Genomic DNA, 15,000 nt, shown 5'->3' on the forward strand with positions numbered 1-15,000 from the left:
CATATTGAGATATGGAGAGAGAAGGTAGAAAGAGCCAGTGCCTCAAAGAAAAAAGGCAAAAGAGTTCAAGAGAGAGGAGTAAAATTAAACTGCAAAACCCATAGATAAAGATCAACCGCGCAAAAAATTATTCACCTGAAGAGGTTGGACAGAATGATGGACATATCTTGTTAAACAGAAGTTTTTATTTAGTACGATGTTGGTTCACCTTCAGCATCAATACGTCAATCAATCTTAATACGTCGAGGAATTGGTTCGTACAGGTTCTGTAAAGAGAATTTTGAGCCACTCTTCAAGTAAATCTTGCTTTAGCTCTTTCAACTATGAAGGCAGAAAAAAGTGGCTCCTCACTTGCTATTCCAAAATGCACCATAAATGTTCAATTATACATTTATACTTTCGGTGAGAGAGATGGGGTGGCAGTCCCATTGGTCTACTTTACTTTTGTGCTCTTTTTATTACTTTTGATTAACATTAGCTGTGTGAATCATTGAGTTATCATCCTGGAAAATTGCATTACCATGAAGGAGCAATTTTCGTACTATAGGATGGGTATCATTCGCAAAATTACTCAGATACTCCTTGGCAAGAGAAACCTGTGATATGGTTGTCCAAACCATCACAGATCCACCTCCATGCTTCACGGTAGAGGCCAAACAGTTAGGGTTTGGTGACTTCTTGGGCTGTCTCCAGAAATAAACTGACCCAAGGTGAGAAAAAATGTGAATAGCGATTCACCAAAGAAGAGGACATTGTGCCATTGAGCCACAGATAACTTTTTGATAATCAGTACAACTTTTTTTCCGCTTATCAATATTTATGGGAGACAGTAGAGAGTTAGCAGTTTCAACCCTCCCCATGGATAGCTTTATGGCACGCACGATGAATGGTTTTGGTTGGCACAAGTTTGGCAAAGTCATCATTTAGCTCTGCTGTCACTTTTGTTGCTGTAATTCCATGGTTATGGAATTACTGTAGCTGTAATTCCATGGTTTTACTATTCTGCGGCTCTTCTCTGTGAGCGTTGCCTTCTGTCGAGAATTATGCTCACCAGAGATGATTTTAACTTGGCTTTGGAATGTCAAGTGGATTTCTTGAAGCATTAAGCAATTTAGAAATATTGGAGAATAAAACTCCAGCCCTCTGCATTCCAACAATTAGTCCATTTTGAAAATCAGATAGGTCATGCATTTTATCTTATTTCAATACAAATATTTGCAAAAAGGAACGTTATATCGTAAAGTACAGTGCATATATAATGCAAATGACATATATATATATATATATAATATATATATATATATATATATATATATATATATATATATATATATATATATACAATAGAATAGTTTTAAACTTTTCATATTGCCTATAAAAAAACATTTAAATATAAAGTGATATTGCCATTATTTTGTCCGACCCCCGTTGGTAGACACTCATAATCACACAATAACGGTAATACATACAACTCTTTCAGTTTAATTGTATAGAATATCATTTTCAATGAATAAAACGAAAAGAAAAGTTTGCCTTCAACGGTAAATGTGTATATGCAAACATGCACATACCAACATGAAAATCAAGCGTACATACAAGCATATACAAACATACATACAAACATACTTACAAACATATGCAAACATACACATACAACCATACATACGTGTGCGTATACACGCATACACACACACATACGTATGAATACACACAATACTTTTAATTACAGCCACACAAAAACATTTATGGAGATATACATACGCAAATATTCGTATGTAAAAGTATTCGTAGTCATACATACATGTCTGCACGCGCACACACGCACGCATGTATATACACACTCAAATGCAAACATATTCATAATATGTATACACGCATAAATATATAAATGTATAGATAGATAGATAGACAGACAGACAAACAGACAGACAGACAAACAGGCAGACAGACAGACAGACAGACAGATAGATAGATAGATAGATAGATAGATAGATAGATAGATAGATAGATAGATAGATAGATAGATAGATAGATAGATAGATAGATAGATAGATAATAGATAGATAGATAGATAGATAGATAGATATAGGGAGAGAGAGACATATAGATATACAAAACCGAGAAATACACACGTTTAAGTAAACGAATAACATGAGACAGGAGACTTGAACTAAGTACAGGAACGGAAGAATTCATATATGCTCATCCTTGACCCTGCAGTAGTGGGATAAATTAGTGTGTAGTATAACACCGCTAACGTGGAGGCGCGTGGCTTAGTGGTTAGGGTGACAGCATCATAATCGTAAGATTGTGGTTTCGATTCCTGGACCGGGCGACGCGTTGTGTTCTTGAGCAAAACACTTCATTTCACGTTGCTCCAGTCCACTCAGCTGGCAAAAATGAGTAACGCTGCGATGGACTGGCGTCCCGTCCAGCTGGGGAACACATACGCCATAGAAACCGGGAAACTGGGCCCATGAGCCTGGCTAGGCTTTAAAAAGGGCACAAAAAGAAAAATAAATAACACCTCTAACCACGTGGTGGTTAAAAGGGTGGCCAATGAGTTAAAGTGCTGGGCTACAGATTTAAATCTGTTGTCACGGACATTATGTACTATGCTTAATAATAAGTTTACATGCTATGCAGCAAATGAGATTGTATAGAATGTTCAGTCGAAGTGGCTGTAACTTGACGTTAAATGTAGGTTTGGGGTATAGTAAGAGTGCTGTTAGGAAGATGTAGGAGCAAATATATCATCTGAATTCCAAGTGAAGCTTCCAGACTGGATTAGGTTGGGATCAAATGGATACTTGAATAAAAAGTCGTGTCAATTTTTGTATCTTTTAAGGAAGAGAAGTAAATGCTTATAAAAGATTTTGGCATTAAAGAGATACATTGCAGGAAGAGGAAGTTACAGAAAATGGTGAACTTCAGCGGCAGAATCGCAACGTACAAAAAGAAAGGGACTCCGATCGCTAAGTGGGCTTGTGTGTAGGCTTAGTGGGGGGAAGGTTCCGCGATAGATTGGTAGATATGTTGTAGGAAGGTTATGTGGAAGAAAGTCGAGATAGGAGTGAGTGTTGGTTTGATGTTGTTGCTTTTGTTTAGCCTGAGATCAACCCTAATCTAGCAAACCAAGGCATTCTGTGACGCTATATAATCCAAGGCATTCTGTGACGCTACTTGCTTTTCAAGGATACCTAGAACTACAAACATTATACTATATGTGTTTCCCTTTCTTTCAGGCGGTAGAGGGTATATCTGAAGGAGAGTTCTTTTTTAGCAGGTTGAGCAATTCCACAAAGCTCTGTCGTTGGCACGTGTATTGTTTTGTAATAAAAAGTGATGTGAAGGTAGATGTTGTCCTGAAGAACAGAAATTTCAAGTAAATTTATGGTGGTATTGACATCAGCCGGTGGTATTGCCATATACAATCCAGCCTGGGGAGATTTTGTCTGTATATCGTCGAGCTTACGATCGTGAGGTTGTGAGCTCGAATCCCGGACCGGGCTGGGTGTTGTGTTCTTGAGCAAGGCACTTTATTTCACGTTGCTCCTGTTCACTCAGCTGTAGAAATGAGTTGCGACGTCACTGGTGCCAAGTTGTATTGGCCTTTGCCTTTCCCTTGGATAACACTGGTGGCGTGGAGAGGGGAGGCTGGTATGCATGGGCGACTGCTGGTCTTCCATAAACAACCTCGCCCGGACTTGTGTCTAGGAGGGTAACTTTCTAGGTGCAATCCCATGGTCATTCATGACCGAAGGGGGTCTTTTATGTACATGTCAAATATGTATGAGTGTGTAATAGCTCCCTTCCCTTTCATTCGTTTCTCACTCTGAGCAAGCTCACATCCACATCCTATATAACTTCAACCACCTGTCACTTCCTTCTGTTTCAACTTCCTTCTCATTTACTTGCCTCCTACACAAGCGACATGGCCATTTCTACTTTCTTTCCTCTCACTTTTAGATGAATGCGCGAAACGTTTACACTATGCACTCCTTACAGCAAATGAACTCAAGCGGTCCTGTCAAATTCTACATGAAATGGGTGTGTACGTGTGTGCATGCGTGTGTGTGTGTGTGTGGTGTGTGTGTGTGTGTGTGCTTCTGCATGTAAGCATACATGCATGTATGTAAACACAATATCAACCACTCTTGCAAAGCTGTTTATAAACAGTATTCGTTAGGATATCATTGATTTTTTTTATTATTATTTACTTATTACATGCTTTAACCGTTTAAACTGTTTCCAAGCTTTACAGACAATGAACATGTTGCTTATTTTTGCTACGTAAAAATAACTTTTTGGCAGAAACCTGTCCGCCAACAAATGTATAAAAATTGACGCCGGCGGATATTTGAAGCTGTAGAATTCAAAATATGTGAAATGTGTATAGATATCATTTTGTAATATATATATCAATCCATTTCTTTCACGAAAACGGTCAAGACGGTCGAGTGTTGAAATTGACTCATCTTTCAATGTTTGTATTATTTTTGACACGTGTCGCACAGGCTTTTCGTTTCACTGTTCAATTGCAAAATCCATGTAAAGAGACGGGGTTAATAAATATGCAACAGAATGGCATTATTAATGCGGTTTGGCACGTATAACATTAGATTCCAATCATGGAACACGCGCGTGCGCACATATACATACACATATATATCATATATATTTAATTATATATTTATGCAATGTGCACTGTTATATATATATATATATATATATATATATATATATATATATATACAATATATATATATATATATATTATATATATATATATATATATATTATATATATATATATGTATATATATGTATGTATGTATGTATGTATGTTATGTATGTATGTATATATACATGTATGTGAATACAGACATATATATATATATATAATATATATATATATATATATATATATAATATATATATATATACATACACAATTCTACGTGTGTATATATGCATAATACTTTAAGTGTAAGGTATCTAGATGATGAACATATATATTTATAATTACATTCATATGTCCATACACACTCATGTAATTAATATCTTATATTCATTTTTACGCATGTAACTAAACGTGACCCTATATATAAACACTATACATGTTTATGTATATATATATATACCCATATTATGTTTAAATATATATTCCTGTGCATACATGTATGTGTAAACATATTTTGTATTTATATATAATATACTTATTATCTATATATATTGTATCTTTTATTTATGCATATATCCATTTCTATACATGCGTGCGTGCATGTGTTTATACATACATATTTGTATGCCTACATACATGCATACATACATACATACATACATACATACATACATACATACATACATACATACATACATACATACGTGAGTTTAAAAGACAATAAGTCAGGGAAAAGATGCACTCGTATATCAGTCAGTAAAGTGGGTATATGTTCGGAAATGTATGGTATTAAATATCCGTCACGGCTGGTTTTACCATTCGGTTTCGCATAAAGAATACAACGGAGTGTTAGATAACAACCGATTACATAACTTTATGCTCATCAGAGTTAGCCGATATAGAAGGGAATATGGTGACAGCTCTCTATAGGAATAGAGAGCAGCCGTGATGGATACTTAATACTATACATTTCGGATAACACACACACACACACACACACACACACACACATATATATATATATATATATATATATATATATATATATATATATATATATATATATATATATAGTATATTATATATATATATATATATATATATATAATATATATACATACATATATACTATATATATATATGTACATACATATATAAACAGACATATATACTATATATATATATATATATATTATATAAAAATACTATATATACAGAAATATATAAAATATATAACATGTATATAACTATGTATACTGCGTATGTGTATATAGTGTTCTTACCATAATACATATAGATGTAAATATGTATATGTATATATACATATACATATATAAATATATATATATATATGTATGTATGTACATATATATATATATATATATACATATATATATATATATGTATATATATAAATACACATATATACATACACACACACACATATATATATGAATATATATGTATGTATATATATATGTGTGTGTGTGTAAATATATCTGTATATATATATATAAATATATATACATATATATATATATATACATATATATATACATACATATATATATATATATATATATAATATATATATATATATATACATACATACACACACACACATATATATATGCATGTATATGTATGTATATTATATATATATATATATATATATATATATATATTTATAGAGAGAGGGGGGAGGAGGAGAGAGAGAGAGCTTATGTACTTTCATATGTCTATGAACTTGACTGAAAGTTGCTGGTGGTGGTGCTGCTGCTGCTTTTATTGTGTAAACACAATGACTATAATGATGATGTTTATGATTGTGATGATTATGATACCTATGTTCATATTACTGTTGCTATTTCTTATGTCATTGTTATTTTACATAATTGTTCCTTTTTTTGTAATAGCCGACATAAAAACAACTTTATCTCATATGAGTCTCCATTGTTTTTAATGAATATTTCTATTATTTATCTTTCAAACATTCTTTGCTATTGGTGTATTTGTTGTTCTTGCTTTTACTGCTGTCGGCGTGATAAAGACTGAATAACAAGTCTCAACTATATACAATACATAATGCGGTAAACACACGCGCGCGCACAGAGTATGTGTGTGTGTGTGTGTATACACACAGTTTAAGCTTGAGAGCGGCGGCCATGCTGGGTACTCATATAGGATTTTCTTCTCTAAACAAACAAATTGAATAAAGCATGGCTTTTCTGAAGAAAAGTTAACTCACGTAACGAACTTTGATCAATGAACGACGAATATACTATACACGCGCATTAGTGGCTAGAAGAGCATATCTGAGCGGTTCGTTAACGTCTATATTCACATTTTGTGCAGATTATAAATTTTCAAATTTCATTTAGAACACAATATTTTTTAATCATAGATATTTTCAAATATATATTTGCGACGGATGCAGTATTAATATCGAATGGTAATCTTTATATCTTACTTAACGTGGCTGTATTATTAGAACGCTGAATACTGCGACATTCGCCTTGAGAGATCCTCTTTTATATGCGTACGGTGCTAAGGGCACAAGCATATATAGTAGCGGACGAGAACCCTCTAACATGGGCGCTGGAACTGCCAGATCACGTGATTTCAGCGTACCGTGCATCTTCAGTAGCAGATGTTCGGTAGCCAATGTTACAAATATAAACATGGGTCGGCAGAAGACAGTTAGAAATCAATTACCATCGAAAATATGAGGGAAATAATATGTATCCATGAAAATAGGACTAGTGCTAGCAACATTAGTACAGAGTACTGAGTAGCAAAATCAACAATCTGCACTACACTAAAAAGCAAGAATAAATTAAGAAGTGTGTAGGTATCTTAGGAAATAACCAAGGTTAGTAAAACATGTAACAACTTTGTTGAAGATATGGCAAATTCACTTTTGGTGTGGTTTAAATATAAGTTCTTTATGATAGTTTAAGTGAATCGATAAAATTATGTAAATGCCTAACAGCTGTTTGATGATTTGAGAAAGAATTATCCCAGTGGAAGTAGTATTGCAGAGCTGAACTTCCTTGTTTCAGATGGTTGGTGTACCAGATTCCGAGAAAGAAATGGATTACATAGTGTTGGGAAGCATTATGTGTCTGCCAACGCAGACTATAAAACAGCTCGTGTGTACGACGTTGTGTTTTTAAACATTATTGAAAAGGATGGCTTCGTTTCAAAGCAGGTGATGAAAAGCAGCTCTTGAGGAGGAAGATGCCTTATTGAAAAATTATCATAAAGGAGGAGTTTCCTCCTTTACCATTTAGAAAACAGCAGATCATTCAGAAACAGTCATAAGAACCGTCTTAGAGCTTCGTAGCGGTCAAACCTTGGCATCCAATTTTTATGCTGGCGTTGATTTGGACAGATTTTTCATTAGGAGCATCATGATGATGATGATGATGATGATGATGATGATGATGATGATGATGATGATGATGACGATGATGATGACGATGATGATGACGATGATGATGATGATGAGGAGGAGGAGGAGGAGGAGGATGATGATGGTGATGATGATGATGATGTTAATTATATTATAATTTTGCTTGTTCGTTCGTTCAAACGTTACGCTTTAGTTAGTTACAGAGGGGAGGGGAGTGAGTGAAACGTGGGTCAAAAGTGTGAGGGGAGAGAGTGGAGGAAGGAATGTGTGGGAAAGAAGGCGAGAAAGATGCATACATATGTATGCGTATATGCATGTATACATCTATGTGTGTGTGTGTGTGTGTGTGTGTCCGGTATGGTCGGCATGGCTCGAAGTTAGGTGAATAAAAAACAAATAAGTAACAAGGATGTCCAGGCATCAGTGTATTACGGCCGTTTCAAGCGGCTCCTTTTTATCGATCGATGAAACCATTACATCATTTTGAAATAAACTGGTCTCCTCGGGTGCAGATTAGCATATAGATTTCCAGCATATAGGATACACCATTATAATTTTTTAGCAAATTTTTCATCAGTACTAGAGACTAAAATAATTACATTGCTTCTCTTTGCTATTTTTGTAGCAGAATGAACTTAGGGGGAAAATACTTAAAGCCTACTATAATAGGCTTTAAGGGGTTGTAAAATACATGCTGCATTGAGTCTTTTGAATGTGATAAGGATAAAGATGAATGTAGCCATTCCTTTTTCTTGACTCCCATTATTTTCTTCTGCCACTCTGAATTATAGTAGGCTTTAAGTATTTTCCCTAAATTCATTCTGCCACACAAAAGCGAAGAAAAGCAATGTAATTATTTCAATGTCTAGTACTGATGAAAAAGTTTCTAAAAAATTATAATGGTGTACCTTGTATGTTGGAAATCTATATGGTCGTCTGCACCGAGAAGAGCGGTTTGTTTCAAATTGATGTTATGTTCTCATTGATCGATAAAATAATGGAGTCGCTTGAAACTGCCGTAATGCACTGATACCTGGACATCCTTGTTATTTATTTGCTTCGTGTATATATATATTGCTAAATCATTATTCTTAGCCTTTATAACCACAATAACAGCATGCCTCTCTCTCTATATATATAAGTATATATATGTATGTGTGTGTGTGTGTATGTAAACGTATCTATATATTAACACACTAAAGCTAAATGCGCTATACTTTCACGTGGTTAGTTGAAGGAAGAGGCGAAAAGCAAGTGAAAAAGAGTGAGGGAGGCGTGTTAACGACGTGGGGTAGGGGGAAGCAATAGTTATTACATGGTTAAAAAGTCAGGTGAGGGGAGGGATACAGTGGAACAAAGTTAGAAATACAATGTTTTACAGAGGGGTGATGTTCTGGTGGTGAGATTAAAGAAAGGTAGAGAGAGAAAGGCACGGAGAGAGAGGCAGTTATATCGAAGGTGAGAAGCAGAGAGAGATACATTAAGCTGTTACTTGATTAGTAGAAGTAAGAAGTGAAGAGGGTGATGGCATGGGTAAAACGTTTGTTGACGTCAAAAGTAGAGAGAAAAAGAAATACAAAGTGTTTAGTTGAGGAAATTTTAGACATCATCTCTTATGATAAAAGGCAGATTTTCTCTGCCTGTTCCCATGTTCCTTTTTAATACAATTCTACAATATAGAATTTCTTCAATTGGAATTTATCTATGATTTTTCGAAGTAGATTCGATAGGGTCATGGTATATAAAGTTTTTTCAATTTGCGCCCCCCCCCCCCAATTAAGCAAAAATTCGAGAAAGCTCAATATTTTACGATTTGCCCCTCTCATTTCAAGTGGTTTACTCCTGCTATTGCCACCACACTTTCTCCTACTTTCTCTTTGCAAGTATGAAACTCTTAAAGTGAAAGTATTATATGCCAGGGATGAGCCATTAATAGTGGTCATCCTTTTTGCTCGAGGAATATCCGCTATGGTCTTATATGCTACACCACTGGTTTTCAATTCATATTAATCAAATTAATATTCAATTTTTCACCCTTATTGTGTGTGTGTGTGTGTGTGTGTGTGTGTGTGTGTGTGTGTGTGTGTGTGTGTGTGTGTGTGTGTGTGTGTGTGTGTGTGTGTATTAGCAATTCGTATAAAATTGCATCAATGACTTGAACTTGAATAAGTGGTTTCACATAAATGGGGATAAATTAAAAAGGTTTGTTATTATTATTACTGTTTGACTATTGTACTCACGTTTGTTGGTTCCTCGTCAGGGAAACGTTGTTGTGTTGCATTTGTTAAATAATTGTAAACCGTAACCCTCCCTCTTTCGGAGAAGGGGCTTTGGTTATTGTTTCAAAATTAAATTGTGTCCCTGTTTGGGGAAATTGACAATATTTTCACCGTCTTTACGGAAGCATTTTTGTTAAAATGCCTTCGGTAGAAGAAAGTCCAAAAATGAATTTCGCTGCAGCCGTACACTTCTATACAAGAGGGAGGACAAGATACAATTGATCGAAATTGCAAGAGACGGGCCTACAATTCCAGTCTGTTATATATTTTTAGTATTGTTATCACTAGCGATATCAAGATATAACTTTGTATTTTGTATTTTATGTGTAGATGTATATATATAGATGTACATGTAATATGTACACATATATATACACATATATACATGCATAATATATCTACCCATACACACATACGCACACACACACACATACATAGGTCCTGGGTTCAGTCCCACTGTGTGGTGACTTGGCATGTGTCTTCTGCTGTAGCTTCAGACCAACAAAAGCCTTCTCAGTGGATTTTATACATATATACAGGCATACATACATATATATACATGCATACGTACATATTCGGCATAAACACTCTACCACTACAACTAATAACTGTTGGGAACACTTTCAAACCTGCCTTACATTCGAACCGGAATCTCAAAAACATTGTCCCCTTCAGCTCCAAGCTCAACTTCTCTATCCTGACATGGAGGGTATCAGCAATGAAATCTATAACAAAACACTCATTGACGTTGAAGACAGAATTGCTAAACTGGGTGGAAAAGAATTGTCGACGTATGGCCTGCCACAAGCATTCAGGTCAGGGTCAAATAGCCTTCCCACTGCTGTCATTCGTGAAACAACCTACGACACTCAAGCGCTTTCAAAGTACATTGTTGAAAATGAGCCTAAATTACTTCCGGACCAGCTGCAGGCCTACAGAATTATTCTTAACAGTGTACGCCAACGCGAGGGACGAATCTTCTTCGTCGATGCTCTAGGAGGGACAGGAAAAACATTTATTACAAAGCTTCTCCTTGCAGAAGTTAGGTAGCATCAGGACATTGCAATAGCTGTAGCCTCCTCTGGCATTGCAGCTACTTTGTTACCCGGTGGCAGGACAGCACACTCAACTTTTAAACTCCCTCTCAATTTAGCAGCATCCGAAATGCCTTCATGCAACATCAACAAAAGCTCAGATCAGGGACAAGTACTTAAAATGTGTTATGTAATTGTCTGGGATGAGTGCACTATGGCTCACAAGGGAGCTTTGGAAGCATTAGATAGAGCCCTGAAAGACATCCGAGACTGTCAGGCTCCAATGGGAGGTGTAACGCTTCTGTTGTCAGGTGATTTCAGGCAAACTCTTCCTGTCATTCCAAAAGGCACTAGAGCTGATGAAGTTCAAGCATGCCTAAAGTCTTCTATCCTGTGGCATTATGTTACATTCTTTAGTCTCACCACTAACATGAGAGCTCAGCTACACGGCGACAAAATGTCCACAAAGTTTGCACATGACATTTTGACACTTGGTGAAGGCAAGATGCCTCTCGATGCTGCAGGACAAATGGAAGTGTGGTCATTTTCCTCTGTTGTTAATTCTGTAGATGACCTCAAAAACAAAGTCTTTCCCAACTTCACACAAAACTACCAAAATCACAATTGGCTGTGTGAAAGAGCAATATTAGCTCCAAAAAACGTCGCTGTTAACAAAATTAATCAACAGCTAATGCATTCTCTTCCCGGCACTATACACACTTACAAGTCTGTTGATACAATTCCAGATATAAATGAAGTTGTGAACTATCCTCCTGAATTTCTCAATTCACTGGAGCCTCCTCGACTACCTCCACACATATTACCACTTAAAGTTGGAACTCCTGTAATGCTATTCCACAATCTGGAACCACCAAGACTTTGCAATGGAACACGACTGGTGATAAAGAAAATGATATCACACGTTATCGAGGCGATCATTCTTTCTGGATGTGGAAAAGGTGATGACGTCTTTATTCCAAGATTTCCTCTTACTCCATCAGGAGCAGAAATTCCATTTACATTCAGAAGTCTGCAATTCCCCCTTCGTGTCAGCTTTGCCATGTCCATTAACAAATTTCAGGGTCAAACCCTCTCTGTAGCTGGTCTTCTCTTGGAAGAACCCTGCTTCTCGCATAGGCAACTGTATGTTGGCTGTTCAAGAGTAGGAACCAAAAGAAACCTTTTTGTATATGCTCCACAAGGAAAAACAAGGAACGTTGTTTACAACGAGGTGTTATAATCTCAACAGCCAGCAGGTATATACATGATCCCCCTTTTTTTAAGAAACTTCATGTACTTTCATGTATTTATATTAATATACATATATTTGTGTGTGTGTGTGTTGTGTGTGTGTGTGTGTGTGGTGTGTGTGTGTGTGTGTGTGTCCATATATATATATATATATATATATATATATATAACAGAAAAGTCTAATTCTTCTATTGAATGTAACCGGGCAACGCCGGGTATCTCTACTAGTATAATATATTAATATGACTGACAAGGAACTAATATTTTAATATTTAAGTTTTTATATCTTCTATCTATCGATCTATTTATCTATTAATTTACATTGACAAACATCGATGGCTAGACGGAAGGAAGGCTTATATTAGAAACGATAATAAACTTATTAGAAACAGAAAGATAGATTTTTCAAAGAAAGTGATATAAATAAGCAACATATCTGAGGTAGTTTTTTGGGTTTTTTTGTTTTTGCAATTTGGTGTGGGGGGTTTTTTTGGGGGGGGTCTTTGAGTAGAAAGATACATCAACAGCAAGAAAAGTAGATATGAAACAAACAACTGAAACTGAAATCAAATCAAATCAAAATATTCTTGGTTGGTAAACAATTTAGACTGAGCTTTTTTTATTGAAAACTAAAGTGACGATGGTGGTAATGATAGTGACGGCGGTGGCGGCGCGGTGGTAGTGGTGGTGGTGGTGGCGGCGGCGACGGCGATGGTGAGCGGATATCGCCCATCACTTAATGAATGTGCATAAGTACAATTATTTATTGTCTGCTCGCTTGAAAACTGATATTCGTTTATAAAACGTGGATGACAGACAACTTATGCTAGCAAGAAACAGAATGAGATGGCATAGGCAACGACGTAAAGGGGAAACAGAGGGTGAAATCACTAGAACAAGCATGGGACCAACAATGTAGAAGGGAAAATATGAATGAAAGAGAATACAGTGAGTATTTACAACAGATAGGAGAACGAGCTCAAAATAGAATAGAAAATGAAAATGTGAGAGACCGCCAAAACAAATTGCAGACATATAGTTAAAAGCTACAACATTGATGACATAAATATTGTCTGTAATTCATAAATAAACATATGAACTGCTGAAGAATGGGAGAGTCATCCTCCCTCAATTACAACCTTATTCAGAAGAACTAAAATTGTTTTCCTTTTTTTAAAATTAAAATAATGTAGAATTTCAAAAGTAACACTTATTTTTATGGTTCTATATAAACTTCCAACAATCTAAAAGATTTCGTATTTATCGTGGAATTTCCATGGGTACTACCAGTCTAATATTAACTAGTGGGACCCGTGGAAGTTCCACGGAATGGAAAAAATTAAGAGGACCTAAAAGATGATTTGCATTTTTATAGCATTCATAGTTTAGCTTTCTTTAAATATTCTTGACGTTCGTCTACATTCATTTCCTAACGTAAAGTTAGACGAAATGCCGCAAAACATTTGCATGTATAAATTAGGTGAATTCTATAATGTAGATTCTTAATGGAAATCATTTGCACGCGGGTGACGCTACATTCAGTTCAAGTAGCCATCTGTCTCTCATATTCAGCATATGAACATGGTTTTCGTACGAGATAGAAATTCGTATAGAGGGGTGTGCTTTAAAACACAATATATAGTGGATGTCGTAGGGAAATTAAAAAATCTTTCCAGCAATGGTTAGCACAAGTGTTTTATATATATTGGCCTTTTAAGGTCTTGTTGAGGCGGGGACTGGCAGAATCGTTAGCCCGCCGGACAAGATGCTTAGCAACACTTCGTCTGTCACGTTCTGAGTTCAAATTCCGCCAAGGTCGATTTTGCCTTTCTTTCGGTGTTGATAACATACTATGGGTACCCAAAAGAAACCAGAATTTTGCAATATTATTTTATTCACTTAGTTTTGCACATTCACACTTTAATCACCTTCAAAGTATTCTCCATTTGAGGCAATGCATTGGTCCAGACGCGTTTTCCTCTGTTGGAAGCAGTGCTGGAACTCTGCGAAGTGATGCCTTTTAACGCTTCCGTCGTCTTTTTTTTTCTTCGCCCCTTCCACTTCTGCAAAACGTTTTCCTTTAAGAATATTTTCATTCAGGAAAACAAAAAAAGTCACAGGGAGAAAGATCGGGTGAATATGGATGGTGGGTAAGTGGATCATGCATTCAGTTGTGACTGCTTTTGATCTTCCGTGAGCAAGCAAGGCACACATTTTGCTGCAACTCTTTTCACTCGCAATTCCTCGTTTAAAATTCATTGGCAGGAGCTCCAGAACACACCAATCATATCAACAAGCTCGTCAATTGTTCGGTGATGGTCCTCCAAGATCAGTTCAT

At 35.8% G+C, this 15,000-nt stretch overlaps 2 long non-coding RNA genes across 2 annotated transcripts in view; both read left to right on the forward strand.

Moving 5' to 3' along the window:
* Positions 1-674, forward strand: part of LOC118764324 — a 1,327-nt gene extending 653 nt beyond the window's left edge. The window contains exon 2 of the long non-coding RNA XR_005000138.1: positions 25-674. This is a non-coding gene — a long non-coding RNA (uncharacterized LOC118764324). The remainder of the gene's footprint in view (positions 1-24) is intronic.
* A 1,733-nt stretch (positions 675-2,407) lies between these two features.
* On the forward strand, positions 2,408-4,439 carry LOC118764327. The gene is made up of 2 exons (XR_005000143.1): positions 2,408-3,464; positions 3,764-4,439. It is a non-coding gene; the product is annotated as an uncharacterized LOC118764327 (long non-coding RNA).
* The last annotated feature ends 10,561 nt before the right edge of the window (positions 4,440-15,000 follow it).

This window comes from Octopus sinensis, linkage group LG1 (assembly GCF_006345805.1).
Source record: "Octopus sinensis linkage group LG1, ASM634580v1, whole genome shotgun sequence".
Classification (NCBI taxonomy): Eukaryota; Metazoa; Mollusca; class Cephalopoda; order Octopoda; family Octopodidae; genus Octopus; species Octopus sinensis.